Consider the following 22,101-nt stretch of genomic DNA (forward strand, 5'->3'; position numbering starts at 1 on the left):
ACCTCTTGAAATGAATGCTAACCTGGCATTTGTTTTCTTCACCACTGACTCAACCTGCAAGACCTTCAGGGTGTTCTGCACAAGGACTCCCAAGTCCCTCTGCATCTCAGATTCCTGGATTTACTCACCATTTAGAAAATAGTCCAGACATTTATTTCTACTACCAAAGTGCATGACCATTTTCATTCTAGAACGAAGGCGAGGTCCTCCTTTTTCAAAGAAAGGAGCTTCTCTTTCTCCAACATCAACACTGCCCTCAACTGCGTCTCTTCCATTTCACGCACGTCTGCTCTTACCCCATCCTCCTGCCACCCTACCAGGGATAGGGTTCCTCTTGCCCTCACTTACCACCCTATCAGTCTCCGTGTCCAGCACATAATTCTCCGCAACATCCGCCACCTCCGACGGGATACCACCACCAAGCATATCTTTTCCTCTTCCCCACTTTCTGCTTTCCACAGGGATCGACTCCCTTGTCAATTCATCCTTCCCCAATGATCTCTCTCCTAGCACTTATCCTTGCAAACGGAACAAGTGCTACACCTGCCCATACACCTTCTCCTTTACTACCATTTAGGGCCCCAAACAGTCCTTCCATGTGAGGTGACACATCACCTGTGAGTCTGTTGGGGTCATCTACTGTGTTCAGTGCTCCCACTGTGGCCTCCTGTATATCAGTGAGACCCGACGTGGATTGGGAGACTGCTTCACTGAGCATCTACACTCCGTCCGCCAGAACAAGCAGGATCTCCCAGTGGCCACACATTTTAATTCCACTTCCCATTCCCATTCCAATATGTCCATCCATGGCCTCCTCCACCATTGTGATGAGGCCACACTAAGGTTGGAGGAACAACACCTTATCTTCTGTTTGGGTAGCCTCCAACCTGATGGCATGAACATCAATTTCACAAACTTGCGTTAATGCCCCCCACTGTCCCTCCTTTACTATTTCCCATCCCCTTATCCCACCCTTATCTTATCTCCTTCCCTGCCCATTGCCTCATTCTGGTTCTCCCCCATCTTTTTTTCTTCCATGGTCATCCGTCTCTTTGACCAATCGACTTCCCAGCTCTTCATCCCTCCATCTCCAGGTTTCACCTATCACCTGGTGTTTCTCTCTCCCCACTACCACCTTTTAAATCTACTCCTCAGCTTTATTTCGCCAGTCTTGTTGAAGGGTTTCAGTTTGAAATGTCGACTGTACCTTTTTCCATAGATGCTGTCTGGTCTGCCGAGTTCCTCCAGCATTTTATGTGTACTGCTTGGATTTCCAGCATCAGCGGGTATGCTCTTGTTTAGGATGAGTTTTTATCCATGATATACAGCAACCAGAAGGAGCTCTGTGAATTGAGACAGAATCAGTTGGAACTTGTGGAAAGACTCACTGATGACATGGGTGTAGTCCAGGGCTCTATTATGAGGCAGTGGAGTGAATAAAGGTTACACAGCAAGAACAAGAACAGAGACTGAACAAAGCAAATGAAAGCAATACATCAGTGGAAAGAAAATAGCAGACTGAAAGGGATCGTTAAACCACCACAGAAGCAGATTGAAAGTAGCTAAGTGAGTAAGGGACTGTATTTGTTTATTACAATTAAGGTTAATGTAAATATCTTTGCTGGAAAGCATTATTGTGTCTTGCAGGTTTATGAGGATGTAATATTTTGTTTGTTTTCAATAAGGGGGGAAGATGCATAATTATGTCTGTACGTAATAGAGACCTTCAGTTCCCAGTTCACCCGGAACTGGAAGTGATGTTGATGAACACACACACACACACACACACACACACACATACATACAATCTTGGTGGGCTGAAGGTCCCGAGTAAAATGTAGTTGAGCTGAAGATATTCTGTAAATCTGTAAATAAAATAGTTCTAGTGTTTTTATTCACACAAATTTGTCTTCGTTAAAGAACAAATATAACAAATATAGTTTTCATACATGCTTCGTAGTTTTCTTCAGAAGTCTATGAACTTAAGTAATATGTTCAACCATTCAGCTGTTGCAATTCTAAGACAATCAGATTTCATTGTAGTGTAGAACATTTGTGCATACAAACATGCAAATTACCTGGATCTTGAAGAATTAAGCACACAATAGATTTAATATATACATAACTGAAAAAAGAAGATAATTTACCCTTTGAGTGAAGCATCTCTGTTATGTTTTGTAACTCCAAAACATAAAACTTACTGGAAGGAAAACAAGGGGAGACTGGGAGAGCTTGCATTTTTCATTTTTACTTTAAGCGTTGCACTCACTTATGACATGGTGGCGTGATGACATATGCCATTCATATACTTCATACATATAAAAAACCAGAATGAATTATTTAAACAAAGAATGCTTAATCAACAATATACTTACTCAAGTATTACTGAAACATTGAATGCACAACACTCCTCCCTGCTTAGCTAATATAAACTCCCACTTAATATAGAAATCAACTCTACACACACACTTCTTTCTTCTTCTGTTGTCCATCGAAATCCAATGACGACGTCCTCTCCTTTAACAGTGAGATCTTTGGTGACTATACATTCCTATCCTGGACTCACAAGCTCTATTGCAGGTGGGACATGTATATGTGGTAGTGGTGGCAACCATGGCTGCATTTCTCCTGGCTCTCTTCTGCTGTCTTCTGGTTGTTCTTTCCATCTCCAGAATATGAACCCCTTCCCTACACAGCTGTTGCCAAGTGGTACAGTCAGCAGCAACATCCTCCAGGTCCTCGGGTCTGATCTTGCACTTCCTTAAGGCATTCTTCATCTGATCCTTATAGCGCTTCTTTGGCCTTCCAGCTGAACGTCGACCATGATGTAGCTGGCCGTATAACACTCTGCGTGGTATCTGACATGGGGGCATACACACACACACACACACACACACACACACACACACACACATATATATTTATTTATATGGCAGTTGAAAACTTGTGGCTGTGAAATAATCTCTGGCCATCTTTCTTCTCTAATAGTTGACTCTGCTCTCCACAACGATTGATATGTAATATCCAGGTGATCTCCATTGTGTAGGACAATAGTTCAGTTCTGTCCTTAGTCTACCCACTTTTGATCACCTCTGTAGTCCCTCGCCACAACTGCCTGTTCAGGAGATAAATATCAAACCTCTTTATTTGTCTCAGCTGTTTGTCCTGCATACACAGCTGAGATTGGGTTTGAGGAGATCCAAGCATGAACACAAAGGATGACCCAGGAACAACATAGCTAGTGAGTTGTTGGTTGTGGCAGGGCTGCATTGTGATATGCAAGGAGAACATTGGAAAACTTCTGATTCAGTGTCATTGTCGTGTGTTCTGCTGACATGCTTGCAGTGCATTCTTTAGACTCTACCTTCAGCAGAGCCATTTTAAGCTGGATGGTATGATGCAAATGTAATATGTCATACTCTATTCATTTTCAGGAATGATAGAAACTGTTCTACAACAAACTGTGGTCCATTGTCACTGACTAAAGGTTCTGGAACACCAGTCCTTGAGAAGAGACTTCTCAACACATCAAAAATGTATGAAGCTGCTGGGAAGGATATTGGGAACACTTCTGGTCACTTTGCAGTTACATCCACTCCTACCAACAAATTTATGTCGATGAACGATCCAGCAAAGTCTTCTGCCAGGGCAATGCAGGCCATTACCGGGCATGGGGAGGCACTGCTTTTCGCATCTTCTGGATGTGTTGGCATCCTGAACAGTGCAGGGCAAGCTGGCCGATCTATCCCAGGCCAGCTTTCATTTTGACCACACCTAGATGACTGGCATGTAGCTCCTCCAGCACTTCAGCTCTCAGCTTGGATGGTATAATAACTCTTGATCCCCACAGAAGGCAACCACCATCAAGGACAAGCTTATCCCAGAGCTGGTAAAAATGGGGGAATTGGAGTTTCTGCTGCACATTCCAGCCATTTTGATCTGAGACAGTGTGGGATCTTTTCTGGTTTCTCTTTGGATCATTTCTGTCATAATAGGGAGACTTTCAATTTGCATTAGCAAGAATACACGAAGGATTCTTTTCTTTTGTAAATTCTTCAGGAATTTCTTTTTCCAAGGGAAAATGGGGCAATCCATATGTATTTCCATAGTTAGTTTGATCCTGTAATCGTTCCTCCAAGAAACAAAGCCCATCTGTGCATTCACGCTGTTGCTGATAGTGGAACAGCTTTATGTGGATTGAAAATGGACACCAGTAGTTGATGATCAGTATGCAGCCCCCCTGGCCACCCTCAGGGTCGCTCGGCTCGCTGTCGTCTAGGGAAATAGCCTCGGCCCCGCCAAACTGGGTAATTCGTTTGTGTGGATGCTGTGTGAGGTACCCCACCCCGCCCAAATAACAGACATTACACCAGATGCAATTAAATGATTTACAGTTTATAGATATTACTGGAACTATATAATTAAAAGAGAATAAAATATAAAAGGAAAATAAAAGGCGCCACACTTATCAAAGTTCAATCTCTTCGTGCACAAAAACCGTTGGAGCTCAAGGACCTTCTTCTTCACCCTGTGACCCCTCGGACCACCTCGACCAGCCGCCTGGGACCAACAACGGTGGTCGACCAGACGCTCCACACGAGTCCGTCTCCGTCTCCTCGCCGAACGTCCCGCTCGGGGACCCCGTTAGCGGCCTCACAGCACCTGGTCCATCCTCTGTCCCTCTCTCCCGCCTTCTGCCCAAAACACCGCGCATACAGTATCTTCAAATACACCAAAACCATAACAACTATCCCAATTGGTTAATAGCACCCTCTTATCACCCTCTAAACCACAATAAGCTGCTAGCGCAAACTTTCTCAGCGTTAAAGCACAACAAAGCCGCATTCCCCAGATTAACATAACAAAAACGCCATTTTAATTAGCCTCCGCAGTAACATAAAAATCGAAACCCCCTTACACTCTCCCCCCACCAAATAAAGTCATGTCCTCATGACTTCTAAATAACTCGCCACCCAGTCCTACAGACACACAACACACACATACACAGATACACACAGTGACAGTGCTCCCCAAACAGTGGACCTTACTCCTGTCCCACGGGCGCTAAATAGGCCAACCTATCTGGGAGCTTCTTAACCCTCTGAGACCTCCGTACCCCCTCACCTAAACCCACAAGGCTCAGACACTACTAGGGATACCTCGGGCCTGCTTGCCAACTCCTCTCTCACTCAGGCCACCACTACAGCTCGGAGCCCCCTGTCCCGTGGCCAGGGCCCCGCCTCTCCTCCTTCCTGATCCTGCCGTAACTCAGACTGCCCACAGCTAGCCCTCCCCACTACACCTGACTCAGTGGGAGAAGGGCCAAAGGTCTCTTCCTCAATCACGGGGAAGTTAGCGAAAGGCAGCATGTACCACATGTGCAGCACATCATCCTTCGAATCCGTATTCTTCCTCATTCCTTCGATCGGTAGCTGCTGTTTGAGTTTCTCCAAACTGAAACATTTAGCTGGGGCTACCCCTTCAGCCTCCTGCAGTCGAGACGACAGCTTCTTCGGGGACTCCTTCAACTCTCGCCACAGCCTCAGCAGTTCTGACTCAGGGTTCCTGGCCATCTCAATCTGGGACGCAGTTACCCCACCAGCTTCTTCCACCCTGACCTGAAAAGCAGCAGTTAAAGGATGTTCAGCCTCCGGTTGTTTCTTTCTGAGGGCGTCTTCCAGGTCAACTTTCAGTTTTTCCACTTCATTTAAACTCGCGATAGTCATCTTCAGGTTCCTTTCAAGCGTCCGCCTCCCTTTTCCGAGATCTGTCCTCCATTTCTTTATCTCCTCAGGAGTGTAGTCAAACTCCCCTCCCTGGGCTCTCGGTTTTCTGTTGACCTTAGTCAGGACACTTCCTTGATCTTCCCCAACTTGTAAATCTTCCAATCTGTTCTGAATGGACGTCTTGAGTTTCTGCTGATCCCTTCGAAGGTGGGTCATTGTTGCTTCTCGCTGGATTAATTCGTCAGTATATGACCGCAGTGCGGTGCAAATCCCCTCTCTTCCCTGTGTCTCATCCAGATTGACGACCTGGGTTTCCATCCCCTGGTCCACCACCATCTGTCCCAACACCAGGAAGTTCAACTGGTATGTCGGGTCATTTTCCTCACATTGCACCAAACTCCTCCGGCCAAAAACTCCTCCACATTTGACACTTCGCTTCGGTCGCCCGGGCTCAGCCACTCGCCTCGCCTCATAGTCCCCCAAGGCGAATCCAAGCTCTAGGCGGTCATCCACATACGTCAAAACTCCACACACCTTCACTTCCCCCACGGTTTTCCCAATGCCCCGCAGGAAGGATGCAGGGGCTCCGGATATGCCCTTGGGCATCTTTTCGTATCGGAAGAATCCTAGGGAACTAATAAAGGCCATCTTCGGCTCAACAGCCGCACTCCTCAGGATCTGGCAACATCCACTCCTCAGATGCAGCACATTAAACCACGTCGCATCATCCACACACACGCTGCCTTCATCTTCCACGCTGCCAGGGTCCAGTTGCCGCGACCTCTCTCTCACTGAGGTGTCTTCAGCGGTCAACTCCCCTCCCTCGTGGTGGTTCGGAGCATCTACTAAGAGGGTCTCACCCTCAGCTACTTTCCCCAAGCCGTACCACCGCTGGGTCTCGTTTAAATTCGGTACTGGCTCAAGGCTGCTACACACGTCCTCAGAAGCAACTGGACACACTGGGTGCCCAGAAAATGCCTCCATGAACTCCAGGGTCATTAACCAATCATCATCTTCTGGATAACTACTGCCACTAGTACCCAAAGTCTCCGGTGCCCTTACGGTTGTCAAGGGTAAATGCTTCAGACACCGGTTGTAAAACGAACTGTAAAACAACTTGATCTGTGCCCTGGGGTCGAGGATAGCTTTAGCATCGCTTCCCTCTATCCATAACGACACCCTGGGGCGTGGCCCCTCTAAGTCTTCAGGAATAGGGTCTTTTCCTTGCGGAAGTTCAGTGGTACATTGCTGGGAACGTGCTTCCCCGGAGACCCCAAGCCGTTCCCCTCACTGGGCCTCCACTAAGTTTCCCGACACCTCTCTGATCAGCTGAACAACTGATCCCCTGAAATGATCCCCCTGGCACTACAAGCAATTTAGCCGCCCTCCTCGCCAGAGAAGACACACTGAAAACTTTCCCCCCTCTTTCAAATAACTGACAGCTGTCACTACGGTGTAAGTGAACCTGACAGCTTTAACACCGTCACCAGCCCGCCTACTCAAACTTTCAACCAATCCCTGTCGCTCTCCCGCAACCAAGCACTGCCACTCATCTAACAACTGAGAGATCCGCTCCGCCCACGTCTCACACGTCTCCGCCCCTCCTGGGGTGGACACTATCCCCAGTGCCAGGCGGAGCCTGCCAGAGCTAGAACATTTATTCGCAGACTCTACCTCCAAATCAGACCACTCTTTCCTCTCGCTCCCAACTGCATGGACAGCCCCGAGTGCCACCTCTAACTCGTCAATGCTAGTCTGAACTCGAACAAAGACCGCACCCACAACGCATACAGCAATCAACAGCAAATAACCCACAGAGACACACATTACAGATTTAATCAGGGCACCCGCACAGCATACCAACAGACTCAAGCATCCCGGACAAAGCCCCCACAATGCAGCCCCCCCTGGCCACTCTCAGGGTCGCTCGGCTCGCTGTCGTCTAGGGAAACAGCCTCGGCCCCGCCAAACTGGGTAATTCGTTTGTGTGGATGCTGTGTGAGGTACCCCACCCTGCCCAAATAACAGACATTACACCAGATGCAATTAAATGATTTACAGTTTATAGATATTACTGGAACTATATAATTAAAAGAGAATAAAATATAAAAGGAAAATAAAAGGCGCCACACTTATCAAAGTTCAATCTCTTCGTGCACAAAAACCGTTGGAGCTCAAGGACCTTCTTCTTCACCCTGTGACCCCTCGGACCACCTCGACCGGCCGCCTGGGACCAACAACGGTGGTCGACCAGACGCTCCACACGAGTCCGTCTCCGTCTCCTCGCCGAACGTCCCGCTCGGGGTCTGACCCCGTTAGCGGACTCACAGCACCTGGTCCATCCTCCGTCCCTCTCTCCCGCCTTCTGCCCCAAAACCCCGCGCATACAGTATCTTCAAATACACCAAAACCATAACAACTATCCCAATTGGTTAATAGCACCCTCTTATCACCCTCTAAACCACAATAAGCTGCTAGCGCAAACTTTCTCAGCGTTAAAGCACAACAAAGCCGCATTCCCCAGATTAACATAACAAAAACACCATTTTAATTAGCCTCCGCAGTAACATAAAAATCGAAACCCCCTTACAAGTAAAGAGGATAAACTCTCTCATGCAGGTACTGATTGAAATGTTTTACACCCCAAACCAAACTCAAGGCCTCTCTATCACTCTGCGAATTTTTTCTCTGCAGCAGTAAGGGAACGTGATGCAAAGGTCTTTCATCACAGGTGGCATGACTGCACCTGTACCATAAGGGGAGGTGTCACTCACAAGTGTCACTGGATGATGTGGGTCATACTGTATGAGTACAATGTCTGCTGTCACCATTTCCTTTGCCTTTTGGAAAGCCAGCATACATGGTTTTGTCCATTGCCATTTCTTCCCGGTCTGTAGTAATGTGGTCAAAGGGTGGAGCACAGTAGCCAGGATTGGCAGGAACCTATAGTAGCTGACAAATCCAAAAAAGGACTGCAACTATGGCAAATGAGAGAATCTGCAGATGCTGGAAAGCCAAACAACACACACAAGATGCTGGAGGAACTCAGCAGGCCAGGCAGCATCTAAGACAAACAATGCAGTTGATGTTTCGGGTCAAACAGCAGGATGCACAGTCGAAGTCTTAGCCCAAAATGTCGACTGTCTTTTTTCCGTTGATGTTGCCTGGCCTGCTGAGTTCCTCCAGCATTTTGTGTGTCTTTTGGCCTTGGACATCCAGCACTGCTTGAATTTTCTTAGCACACTTCTATAATGCTTGTGCATCAATAGAGTGACAGAAAGAATCCACACTTGTTGTGTCATGCTCTGAGCCCAGAATCTTTTAATTTTTTTAACACTTCATTGAGGTTTTGGAGGTGTTTCTTGTCATCCTCACCAGTAACAATTATGTCATCCAGGTAACAGTGAGTGCCTGGGCAGGCTTGTTGCACCTGGTCTATAGCTTTCTGCCAGAGTGCAGGTACAGATGCTACTCCAGAAATAAGCCCTTTGTCGTGATAGCACCCTATGTGAGTGTTTATGGTGAGAAACACTTTGGACTCTTCTTCCATCTCCATCTGTAGGTAGGCCTCAGTGAAGTCCATTTTGCTGAAGTGTTTCCCTACAGAAAGGTTTGCAATGATATCCTCTGCCATGGGCAGAGAGTATTGATCTCATCTCAGTATTGGATTGATGTCACATTGAAATCACCACAGGTCCTGACAGACCCATTCTCCTTGGTTACTGGAACCAATGGTGTTGCCCATGGGCCCCACTTCAACCTTCAACCTCCATTCGATCTAGCTCAATGGTTACTTTATCACAGATGGTATAAGGAACCAGATGGGCTTTGCAAAACTTGGATGTGGCATTTTGATTTAACTCTATTTTACCCTTGATGTATTTGGGTTTCCCAATGCTATCCTTGAACACTGCTGTGGTATCACCCAGTATCTTTTCAAATTCACTTTCAATTGGTTTCATTGCAGGGGATGTGGAATGCAAATGGTGGCTAGATCTCCCATTAACCCGTCTCAGCTGCTTTGGAGTCCATGATGCTGGCCCCCCTGTTTTTACCACATGCAAGTCTAAGTTGGCTTGTTGGTTATTGTATCATACTGTCATATATGTCATTCCCACAGGAATTATCTTTCCTCCAGTATAAGTTCTTCTTTGAATACCTGCAGTATCTTTGAAAATTTATGAAAATATCTTTATGGAACATCTAAAACAGCCAAGCCAGTGTCCAATTTCATTTTAATTAATTTGTTATTTACTTCTGGGGTAATCCATATTGCTTGTTTATTGCTTGCTTTCATATTATAAATCTCAAGTCCTGTGTCATTTTTATCATTATCAGATGTTTCATCAACAGCATGCAGATTAGTGCTCTTTTTGAAACTGCAGCTTGGCATTTTATATTTTCTTTTTCATTTATTTTTGTCTGCCCGGCATGGTTTGTGTCTTACTTTGCTGCATTTTCTGCAAGTTTTGCCTTGAAATCTGCATTAGGGGTTTATCTGCACCCCTGCCACAATGGTAACACAATTTGTTCTGCCAGCCAGGTTTCTGTTTAGACATTGCAATTTTGTTCATGCTCACTTTCAATTGCTGTAACTCAGTTGCTTCTCTGCTGCTCTTGCCATTGATATAGCTATTTCAAATGCTCTTTTAAATATATGGCATGCTTCTGTTAGAGATGTTATGGATGCAATGGGAGGTGAGGACCTCGATACATTAGATATCACTAAAGAGGTAGTGCTGAGCAAACTTGTGGGCCTGAAGATAGACAAGTCCCCTGGTCCTGGTGGAATGTATCCCAGGGTACTGAAAGAAATGGCAGAGGTTATAATGGAGACTTTGCTGATAATTTACCAAAATTCTCTGGACTCTGGGCAGGTTCCTGTGGTTTGGGAGATGGCGAGTGTCACATCATTGTTCAAAAAGGATATAAGCAAAAGGCAGATAACTATAGGCCAGTTAGTTTAACATCAGTAGTTGGGAAAATGCTTGAAGCTATCATTAAAGAAGAAATAGTGAGGCATCTGGAAAGAAGTGGATCCATCAGGCAGATGCAGCATGGATAAAGCAAAGGCAGGTCCTGATTGACAAACTTACTGGAGTTCTTTGAGGATATACTGAGCGCAGTGGATAGAGGGGAACAGATGGACATTATTTACTTGTATTTCCAGAAGGAGTTCGATAAGGTGCCACATAAAAGACTTATCCATAAGATAAGGATGCATAGAGTTGAAGGTGATGTATTAGCACGGATAGAGGATTGATAAACTAATAGAAAGCACAGAGTTGGGATATATGGGTGTTACTGTGGTTGGCAACCAGTGGTGAGCGGTATGCTGCAGGGGTCACTGCAGGTCTCACAACTGTTCACGATACACATTAACGATTTGGAAGAGGGGACTGAGTGTAGTGTATCTAAGTTTGCTGATGCTACTAAATTGAGTAGAAAAGCAAATTGTGCAGAAGATACGGAGAGCCTGCAGAGAGATATAGATAGGTTAAGTGAGTTGGCAAGGGTCTGGCAGATGCATTACAATGTTGATAAATGCTAGGCTATCCATTTTGGAAAGAAAAATGAAAGAGCAGATTATTATTTAAATGGTAAAAAATTGCAGCATACTGCTGTGCAGAGGGACTTGGGAGTGCTTGTGCTTGAATCACAAAAGGTCGTTTGCAGGTACAGCAAGTTATCAAGAAGGCAAATGGAATGCTGGCTTCATTGCTAGGGGAAATGAATTAAAGTGCAGGGAGGTTATGCTGCAACTGTACAGGGTACTGGTGAGGCCACACCTGGAATACTGCATGCAGTTCTGGTCTCCTTACTTGAGGAAGAATATACTGGCTTTGGAGGTGATGCAGTAGAGTGTCACCAGGTTGATTCCAGAGATGAGGAGGAACTGCTTTTCCCAGAGAGTGATGAATCTGTGCAATTCTTTGCCCAATGAAGCAGTGGAAGCTACCTCGGTAAATATATTTAAGACAAGGTTGGATAGATTTTTGCATAGTAGGAGCATTAAGGGTTATGGGGAAAAGGCAGGTAGGTGGAGATACGTCCATGGTGGATGATTCTAGGATATATTGAATGGTGAAGCAGGCTTGATGGGCCAGATGGCCTACTCCTGCTCCTATTTCATAGAAACATAGAAACATAGAAAATAGGTGCAGGAGTAGGCCATTCGGCCCTTCGAGCCTGCACCGCCATTTATTATGATCATGGCTGATCATCCAACTCAGAACCCCGCCCCAGCCTTCCCTCCATACCCCCTGACCCCCGTAGCCACAAGGGCCATATCTAACTCCCTCTTAAATATAGCCAATGAACTGGCCTCAACTGTTTCCTGTGGCAGAGAATTCCACAGATTCACCACTCTCTGTGTGAAGAAGTTTTTCCTCATCTCGGTCCTAAAAGGCTTCCCCTCTATCCTCAAACTGTGGCCCCTCGTTCTGGACTTCCCCAACATCGGGAACAATCTTCCTGCATCTAGCCTGTCCAATCCCTTTAGGATCTTATACGTTTCAATCAGATCCCCCCTCAATCTTCTAAATTCCAACGAGTACAAGCCCAGTTCATCCATTCTTTCTTCATATGAAAGTCCTGCCATCCCAGGAATCAATCTGGTGAACCTTCTTTGTACTCCCTCTATGGCAAGGATGTCTTTCCTCAGATTAGGGGACCAAAACTGCACACAATACTCCAGGTGTGGTCTCACCAAGGCCTTGTACAACTGCAGTAGTACCTCCCTGCTCCTGTACTCAAATCCTCTCGCTATAAATGCCAGCATACCATTCGCCTTTTTCACAGCCTGCTGTACCTGCATGCCCACTTTCAATGACTGGTGTATAATGACACCCAGGTCACGTTGCACCTCCCCTTTTCCTAATCAGCCACCATTCAGATAATAATCTGTTTTCCTATTTTTGCCACCAAAGTGGATAACTTCACATTTATCCACATTAAATTGCATCTGCCATGAATTTGCCCACTCACCCAACCTATCCAAGTCACCCTGCATCCTCTTAGCATCCTCCTCACAGCTAACACTGCCGCCCAGCTTCGTGTCATCCGCAAACTTGGAGATGCTGCATTTAATTCCCTCATCCAAGTCATTAATATATATTGTAAACAACTGGGGTCCCAGCACTGAGCCTTGCGGTACCCCACTAGTCACCGCCTGCCATTCTGAAAAGGTCCCGTTTATTCCCACTCTTTGCTTCCTGTCTGCTAACCAACTCTCCACCCACACCAATACCTTACCCCCAATACCGTGTGCTTTAAGTTTGCACACTAATCTCCTGTGTGGGAGCTTGTCAAAAGCCTTTTGAAAATCCAAATATACCACATCCACTGGTTCTCCCCTATCCACTCTACTAGTTACATCCTCAAAAAATTCTATGAGATTCGTCAGACATGATTTTCCTTTCACAAATCCATGCTGACTTTGTCCGATCATTTCACCACTTTCCAAATGTGCTGTTATCACATCCTTGATAACTGACTCCAGCAGTTTCCCCACCACCAACATTAGGCTAACCGGTCTATAATTCCCCGGTTTCTCTCTCCCTCCTTTTTTAAAAAGTGGAGTTACATTAGCCACCCCCCAATCCTCAGGAACTAGTCCAGAATCTAACGAGTTTTGAAAAATTATCACTAATGCATCCACTATTTCTTGGGCTACTTCCTTAAGCACCCTGGGATGCAGACCATCTGGCCCTGGGGATTTATCTGCCTTCAATTCCTTCAATTTACCTAACACCACTTCCCTACTAACATGTATTTCGCTCAGTTCCTCCATCTCACTGGACCCTCTGTCCCCTACTATTTCTGGAAGATTATTTATGTCCTCCTTAGTGAAGACAGAACCAAAGTAATTATTCAATTGATCTGCCATGTCCTTGCTCCCCATAATCAATTCACCTGTTTCTGTCTGTAGGGGACCTACATTTGTCTTTACCAGTCTTTTCCTTTTTACATATCTATAAAAGCTTTTACAGTCCGTTTTTATGTTGCCTGCCAGTTTTCTCTCATAATCTTTTTTCCCCTTCCTAATTAAGCCCTTTGTCCTCCTCTGCTGAACTCTGAATTTCTCCCAGTCCTCAGGTGAGCCACTTTCTCTGGCTAATTTGTATGCTGCTTCTTTGGAATTGATACTATCCCTAATTTCTCTTGTCAGCCACGGGTGCACTACCTTCCTTGATTTATTCTTTTGCCAAACTGGGATGAACATTTGTTGCAGTTCATCCATGCAACCTTTAAATGCTTGCCATTGCATATCCACCGTCAATCCTTTAAGTGTCATTTGCCAGTCTATCTTAGCTAATTCACGTCTCATACCTTCAAAGTTACCCCTCTTTAAGTTCAGAACCTTTGTTTCTGAATTAACTATGTCACTCTCCATCTTAATGAAGAATTCCACCATATTATGGTCACTCTTACCCAAGGGGCCTCTCACGACAAGATTGCTAATTAACCCTTCCTCATTGCTCAAAACCCAGTCCAGAATAGCCTGCTCTCTAGTCGGTTCCTCGACATGTTGGTTGAAAAAACCATCCCGCATACATTCCAAGAAATCCTCTTCCTCAGCACCTTTACCAATTTGGTTCACCCAATCTACATGTAGATTGAAGTCACCCATTATAACTGCTGTTCCTTTATTGCACACATTTCTAATTTCCTGTTTAATACCATCTCCGACCTCACTGCTACTGTTATTTCATATGTTCTTATGTTCTTATGAGCAATTTTTGAATGCTAGCTTGTAAGATTCCACAAGCTAAACATGCTGCATTAAACCCATCATTGTACTGACAATACTCAGACAATTTTTTCAGTTCGCTGAAATGGATCCTCCTTCCTTGTGATTCTACTTATGAAACCTACAGCATTCTGCAATCAAAAATATCTTTGATTCTAAATGTTCCTGCATTACTTTCATGATATCAGCAAATCTCTTTTCGGTTGCTTTGGTTGGAGCTGTCAAACTTATAAGCAAACTGTATACGTTTCCACCGGTTACAGAGAACAGAACTGGTACTATCTTCTCATTGAATATTCTATTCAGTTTAAAATATTGTTTAGTTTGTTCCATATACAATATCCAACAATGTGTTGTGTAATTGAACGTGTCAATCTTTCTGATGTAGCCAGCCATTTCTACTTTCTTATTTATGATTATTGCCATTTCCTGTTTATGAACGCATGGACTTGTCTGTTTTCTGCCATTTTTAACTTGACTGTGTCTTCCTTTCTGAAGAACATGTGCTGCAATTATTTTTTAACTCAAACATCCCACTGCATTTCAGCAGGTAAGTAGCCATCTTGGGTTCATTTTAAAACTTACTCATCACCACTGTTATGGTTTCTGACTCCAAAACATAAAACTAATTGGCAGAAAAACAAGGGGAGATTGGGAGAATTTGTACGCTTTGTTTTTATTTTAAACAAGGCATTCATTTATAGACGCGGTGGCATGATGACATTTGCCATTCGTGTACTTCATACATATAACCATATCGAATTACTTAAATAAGCAAAGAATGCTTCATCAAACAATCTATTTACAATGTTACACAAATAATATTGAAATATTAAATATACAACAATGTCCACTGAGTCTTTTAATTCTAGGATATATTGATTACATTACTGCTGCCAAAGTGAGCTAATTTTTTTTTAGTGTATCTTTGGTAATGTAAGATAATGGATGGAAATAATTTTTAAAAACATACTTTTGTGGATTGTAATCCCCCATAAAAATTTGAAAATGTGACCCACAAGAGAATGGGACTGTAAATAATGTGTTTTGCGTGCAAATCCTAGTACATTCAGGATCTGATGTTAATAAGACACCACATTAGCGTAATGCTGTCACCGTGCCAGCTGTAAGATCGGGGTTCAGTTCCTGCTGCTGTCTGAAAGGAGTTTGTACTTCCTCCCTGATTTCCTCCTGGTTCTTCAGTTTCCTCCCAAAGACATACAGTTAGGTTTAGCGAGTACGTGGGCATGCTATGTTGGCGCTAGAGGTGTGGTGACACTTGCGGTCTGCCCAGCACAATGCTTGCAGATTTGATTTGATGCAAATGACACATTTTACTGTATGTTTTGATGTACATGTGACAATAAAGCTAATCTTTCTTTATCTGTACGTAATGGTAGATGGAGGGGTGCGATGAGGTGGGGCAGGGGACTCTAAACATTTTCTCTGTGTTCTCTTTTAAGGAAAATCATTGTTCCTCTTCTCTAAGTGTAAAACCACACATTTCTCCACCTTTACTTTTGATGTTCTTTTCAAACTAAATCTATTACTTCAATGAATTATTTTAAATAATAATGAAAATGAAATATATATATTTTTCATAAGTACCCATTTGTTTCAGGCAAGAACACAGGGAACCTATTTTGGGGCCCGCTCAATTGAAATAGCCAGGGTTAAGCTGATTTAACTGTTAAAAGGAGTTAGGGTCTTTTCTTTCCATTTTCATTTGCCTGCCATCAGATTTACACTAACATCATGCACGGTGGAGGGTGAGTGCTCCCACTAACTCATAGAAACATATAGAATAGAGCAATTCTGTGAGTATACTAAGTTTATGGCAACCATCCAACATCCATTTACAGAAGAGACATAAGAAACTGCAGATGCTGGAATTCGGAGAACATTTTTCTGGAGAAACTCAGGAGGGTGACCTGCATTGGTAGGGAGAAAAGAACTGTCGATAATTTGGGTTGAAACTCTGCAGATGAAAGATCTTGACCCAAAATGTCGACACTCCATTTCCATCCACAGTTATTTCTTGAACCATTGAGTCTCTCTAGTATCTTGTTGATTGCTTCAGATTTAGCAGTTTCTTCAGTCTCCACGTTTATCCCTATCCCCTTTTCCCTTCTAGTACCCAAGAAATACAACCTGGCTAAGAACTGGTGGAGTACAAAGGAAAGAGATGATGGAGGTTCATCATCACTTGATTTCACACATATTTCACACATACAAACAAAATGTTGTCAATGCACAAGTTTAGAATAGTTGTTGGAATGCCCATGCGGTGAACAACTATGGACATATCTTCTTCTTTCATGCATTGGTATCCAAGATAAATATTGTCAAGAAGTGCAGCCGTAGACAAGGTTATTACAAGCCCTGCAGTACTAGAGTGCGTTTTGGAGATGAATTATATGTTCACTCTTATGTACTACTCCAGAGAAGTAGGATAATTGTTTGGCACAGTGAAATACAAGATACATTAGGAAGCCTGCCTGAGATCATGTAGTTAGCATTAAAGTGCATGTAGGAAGCTAACACCAACATTGCTATGTGCAGAGATCAGAGCCCGTGCTTTCCAGCCCTGAAGCCCATCTCAGACTGCACACGTGGACTGTACAATGACATAATATACAGTTGCACCTTCTCCAATACATCTAAATGCTACAGTGGAAGGTGACGTTGAAGTTCTGCAGACTGAGTTTGCTGCCCTGTTCAGAGGCTGGGTAAATTACACCTAAGTTTCCATTCACTTTATTTTGTGCGATCAAGTAAGTATGAGTCTCTTTCTCTTTGACTTCCTACCTTCGGTCAGGAGGTACCATAGCATTAGATCATGGACTATTAGGATGGGAAACAGCTTCTTCTTCCAGGACATAACATTACTGAGCTCCTGCTACTGCCCAGATCTCATCATGTTTGAAGAACCAGTAGCCTTATACTGTTCATTTTTTGATTTGTGACATAAATGCACCTTATGCTAACTGTCAACCTTCTGGAATATATATATTTTATTATTATTTGTTAATAAACTTGAACTTGACTTTTTTGTTTTGTCTCTGCAGAGTTTTCCACTTTGTGGAATGCCCATGGACTCACACTGAATAAGTTATGTGTTTAACCTTTCTTTTTCTTTTACAGCTGACACTCTATACTCTGCTTGATGATCCTACATTATTAACATTTGTGTAATATTTTGTATATTAATTTGTTACTGCATTTTGTTGAAGCACACAGTTACTTATACAATGGGGATTCCAGCAAATAATCTCTTCAAAATGGTATCTGCACCAGTTAGAGGCAGAGTTTTCAGTGTTTGTAAATGCTATTAGGAAATATGTGAAAGGGTCCAATGTTAAGACAATTAGAAACATAGAAACATAGAAAACCTACAGTACAATATAGGTCCTTCGGCCCACAAAGCTGTGCTGAACATGTCCTTACCTTCTAAATTACCTAGGGTTACCCATGGCCCACCATTTCTCTAAGCTCCAAGTACCTATCCAGGAGTCTCTTAAAAGACCCTGTCATATCCACCTCTACCACCGGCGCTGGCAGCCCATTCTACACACTCACCTCTCTCTGCATAAAAAAATTACCCCGACATCTCCTCTGTACCTGCTTCCAAGCACCTTAAAACTATGCCCTCTCGTGTTGGCCATTTCAGCCCTGGGAAAAAGCCTCTGACTGTCCACACGATCAATGCCCCTCATCATCTTATACACCTCTATCAGGTCACCTGTCATCCTCAGTCGCTCCAAGGAGAAAAGGCCGAGTTCACTCACCTATTCTCATAAGTCATGCTCCCCAATTCATTCCCAGTGCAGTACTTTGTTTAACAACAGAACACTGTAAGGAACAAGATACCAGATTCAGTGTGATGATTTGCTGTCCTGTTCATTGCAGTCCCGTTTTTTCTGCCTTGGCTAAAAAAGTCAAGGGCATTCGAAATCTGGTCACTGACCTTTATTGTTAATTCCTTAATCAATATTCCTGCATAAAGTTATATGAAATGTAGCCTAATATACCCCAGGAAGTTAAATGTCATAATGTCTCAGCTGTTTGAGAGCTCATCTGAAAATGTGACAATGTGCTGCATGCAATTTTCTAACCACTGACTCAAACGTTTGTAGTGCTATGCATAGTGAAGGCTTGAAGGAATTTAAATAAGTGTATTTTCCACTTTGATTTATAAACCTATCAAGTCAGTATTCAAGGAATTAATTCATTGTATGATGTACTGGGCCCAAGTAACATTCAAATATTCTAAGACCTGTTTATTCAGTTGCTTTTAAATTAAAGACATCCAAACACATTGTTCACATAGATAAATAATGAGCAATTGTAGATAATTTGGATACATAATTAAAAATAACATTGCATTTGTTAAACATCTGTCATATCATTTCCAAATGTTTCTATTGATTATCTGGTTTTGTGTGAATTAGTTGAATTACATTAAAGTGGTTTACAGAATTTTCACATATTTAAGGTATTATTATAAATGATAAATACAAATCAAACTATTGTGGATATACTTTTGGAATTCATATTTATTCGGTCAGATCAAACCCCAGTTCAATTTATAACTGCATAATTTCCCTGACCCACTAGCTACTGATTTGAATTCCCATTTAAAGACAGTGGTATAGTTAAGTTTTTGTTAGATTTTGATGAGATGACTCCATCTCTTCGTGCTGTTTCTATATTCTGAACTCTCCTATTTTCCTTTTGCCAGATGGTTTTGTTCATGGTTGTATCATCATTATGACACATTGTAATCTTAATTGAGGTGTTAAAAATTGCCTGTATTGAACAGAATCCTTTTCTGTCTTTCGATTTGATCTGAAAGGAGAATTATGGGTTGCTAACATAGATTAATAACTCATTCCTGGCTGTTTCTCCTACCATATCAAAATTGCTGCTGGTGCCTATTCAGAATATACAATCATGTAAAATGCATACTTGAGGGTGTAGTCAGAATACGTTTCAGTTTAAAATTATTGTAAGCACCAGTCTATTAGGGATAGATGTTGCTTGAATTTAATTTAATAGATATGTCTCTTATTCTTTTGCAGGTAATGTGTTTGTTGTAAGCTTGGCATTTGCTGACCTTGTCGTGGCCGTGTATCCATATCCACTAGTGCTGTTGGCAATTTTTCACAATGGATGGTTCCTTGGTGACATTCACTGTAAATTGAGTGGCTTTCTGATGGGTCTAAGTGTAATAGGGTCAATTTTCAACATCATGGCGATTGCAATAAACAGATATTGCTACATCTGTCACAGTCTGACTTATGACAAATTATATAGCTTTAGAAACACAATGATCTTTGTGTTTCTGATTTGGACATTAACTGTACTTGCAATTATACCAAATTTCTTTGTTGGATCTTTACAATACGATGCATGAGTCTATTCCTGTACATTTGCTCAGACAGTTAGTTCTTCTTATACCATTGCTGTGGTAATTGTTCATTTCCTAGTTCCTATCACAGTTGTGTCATTCTGTTACTTGCAAATCTGGATTTTGGTTATCCAAGTAAGAAGGCGTGTGAAAACAGACATACGAACAAAACTGAAGCAGAGTGACTTCAGAAACTTTCTGACTATGTTTGTAGTATTTGTGTTATTTGCATTTTGCTGGGCACCCCTAAACTTCATTGGTCTGGCCGTGGCTATTAATCCACAGAAGATTGCACCAAAGATTCCAGAATGATTGTTTGTCTTCAGTTACTTCATGGCGTACTTTAACAGTTGCCTTAATGCAATTATATATGGTCTGATGAACCAAAACTTCAGAAAGGAATATAAAAGAATCATAATGTCCTTGAGGACACCACGCCTTTTGTTTCAAATCAAGAGGAGGAACTGAAGCACTGAAGACTAAGCCATCCCCTGCAATGAATAATAATGAATAGGTTAAACCAATCACTTTGCAAAATCAAGGGACTGCAGTTATAGGTTATTTCTTAGAAGTTCTATCTTTTGATGAAAAAAATGTATTCTTTCACTGTATATTTTTGGTGAAAGTACCGTGAGACAGTTATATTTCTACTGCTGTTTACTGAAGCGATGAATGGAGGTTCTTACAATAGCTGCATGGCATGACAATTACCTACTAAAGTTAGATGGCTCATTATATTTCAATAAATAAACAATAAAATCTATACACTGGCCATTCAAACTTTCCCACAATCCAGCCAAAATATTTCTCAGCTTAATGGACACAATAGCATAATATATATTTACTCCAACACTTTTTATGTTGAAATATTGTACTGTATAAACCATATACTTGCACATTTAGTAACAGTGTCTGTGGAATTTAAACAGTGAAGTTGATGAATGCCTGGGATTATTCAAACCCAAAATTTATAATTATAAGACCATAAGAAATAGGAGCAGAATTAGGCCATTTGGCCCATTGAGTCTGCTCCGCCATTCCATCATGGCTGAGTTACTATCCCTCTCAACACCATCCTTCTGCCTTCTCCCTGTAACCTTTGAGACCATGAGTAATCAAGAACCTATCAACCTCTGCTTTAAATAAACTCAGTGACTTGGTCTCCACAGTCGTCCATAGCAATGAATTCCACAGATTCTCCACTCTGGCTAGAGAAATTGCTCCTCAGAATGTCCCTCTATTCTGAGTCTCTTCCCTCTGGTCCTAGACTCACCCACTAGAGGAAACATCCACTCTATCTCAGCCTTTCAATATTCGATAGGTTTCAATGAGATCCCTCTTCATTCTTCTAAATTCGAGTACAGGCCCAGAGCCATTAAATGCTCCTCATGCATTAAACCATTCATTCCCAGGATCATTCTTATGAACCTCATCTGGATCCTCTCCAAGCACAGCTTTTCTTAGATAAGATCCCAAAACTACTCACAATACTCCAAGTGCAGTCTGACCAATGCCTCATAAAACTTCAGCATTGCTTCCTTGTGCTTTTATTCTGGTCCTCTTGAAATAAATCCTAATCGTTGACTTCGCTTTCCTTACCATCAACTCAATCAGCAAGTTATTCTTTAGGGAATTCTTCATGGGGAACCCCAAGTCCCTTTGCATGTCTGATTTTGAAAATTGTCCCTTTTTAGAAAATAGTCTAAGCCTTTATTCTTTCTACCTAAGTACATAGCCATACACTTCCCTACACTATTTCCATCTGCCACTTCTTTGCCTATTCTCTCAATCTGTCTCAGTCCTTCTGCAGGATCCCTGCTTCCTCAACTCTACCTGCCCTTCCGCCTATCTTTCTGTCATCTGAAACTTGGCCACAAAGCCCATCAATTCCATTATCCATATCATTGACAAACAATGTGAAAAGAAACTGTCCCAATACTGACCCCTGCGGAACACCACTAGTCACTAACAGACAACCTGAAAAGGCCCCCTTATTCCCACTCTTTGACTTCTGGCAGTCAACCAGCCTTCCATCCATGCTAGCACCTTTCCTGTGATACCATGGGCTCTTAACTGGTTAAGCAGCCTAATGTGTAACACCTCATGAAAGCCTGATGGAAATCCAAGTAAACAACATCCACTGACTCCCTTTTGTCTATCCTGTAAGTCATTTCCTCAAAGAATTCAAAAAGATTTGTCAGGCAAGGTTTTCC

At 42.8% G+C, this 22,101-nt stretch overlaps 1 pseudogene; it reads left to right on the top strand.

Annotated features, from left to right (window-relative positions):
• Positions 1 to 20,402, top strand: part of LOC140200930 (melatonin receptor type 1B-like) — a 107,684-nt pseudogene extending 87,282 nt beyond the window's left edge.
• Positions 20,403 to 22,101: the final 1,699 nt, after the last annotated feature.

The sequence above is a fragment of the Mobula birostris genome, chromosome 7 (genome assembly GCF_030028105.1).
Source record: "Mobula birostris isolate sMobBir1 chromosome 7, sMobBir1.hap1, whole genome shotgun sequence".
Lineage (NCBI taxonomy): Eukaryota > Metazoa > Chordata > Chondrichthyes > Myliobatiformes > Myliobatidae > Mobula > Mobula birostris.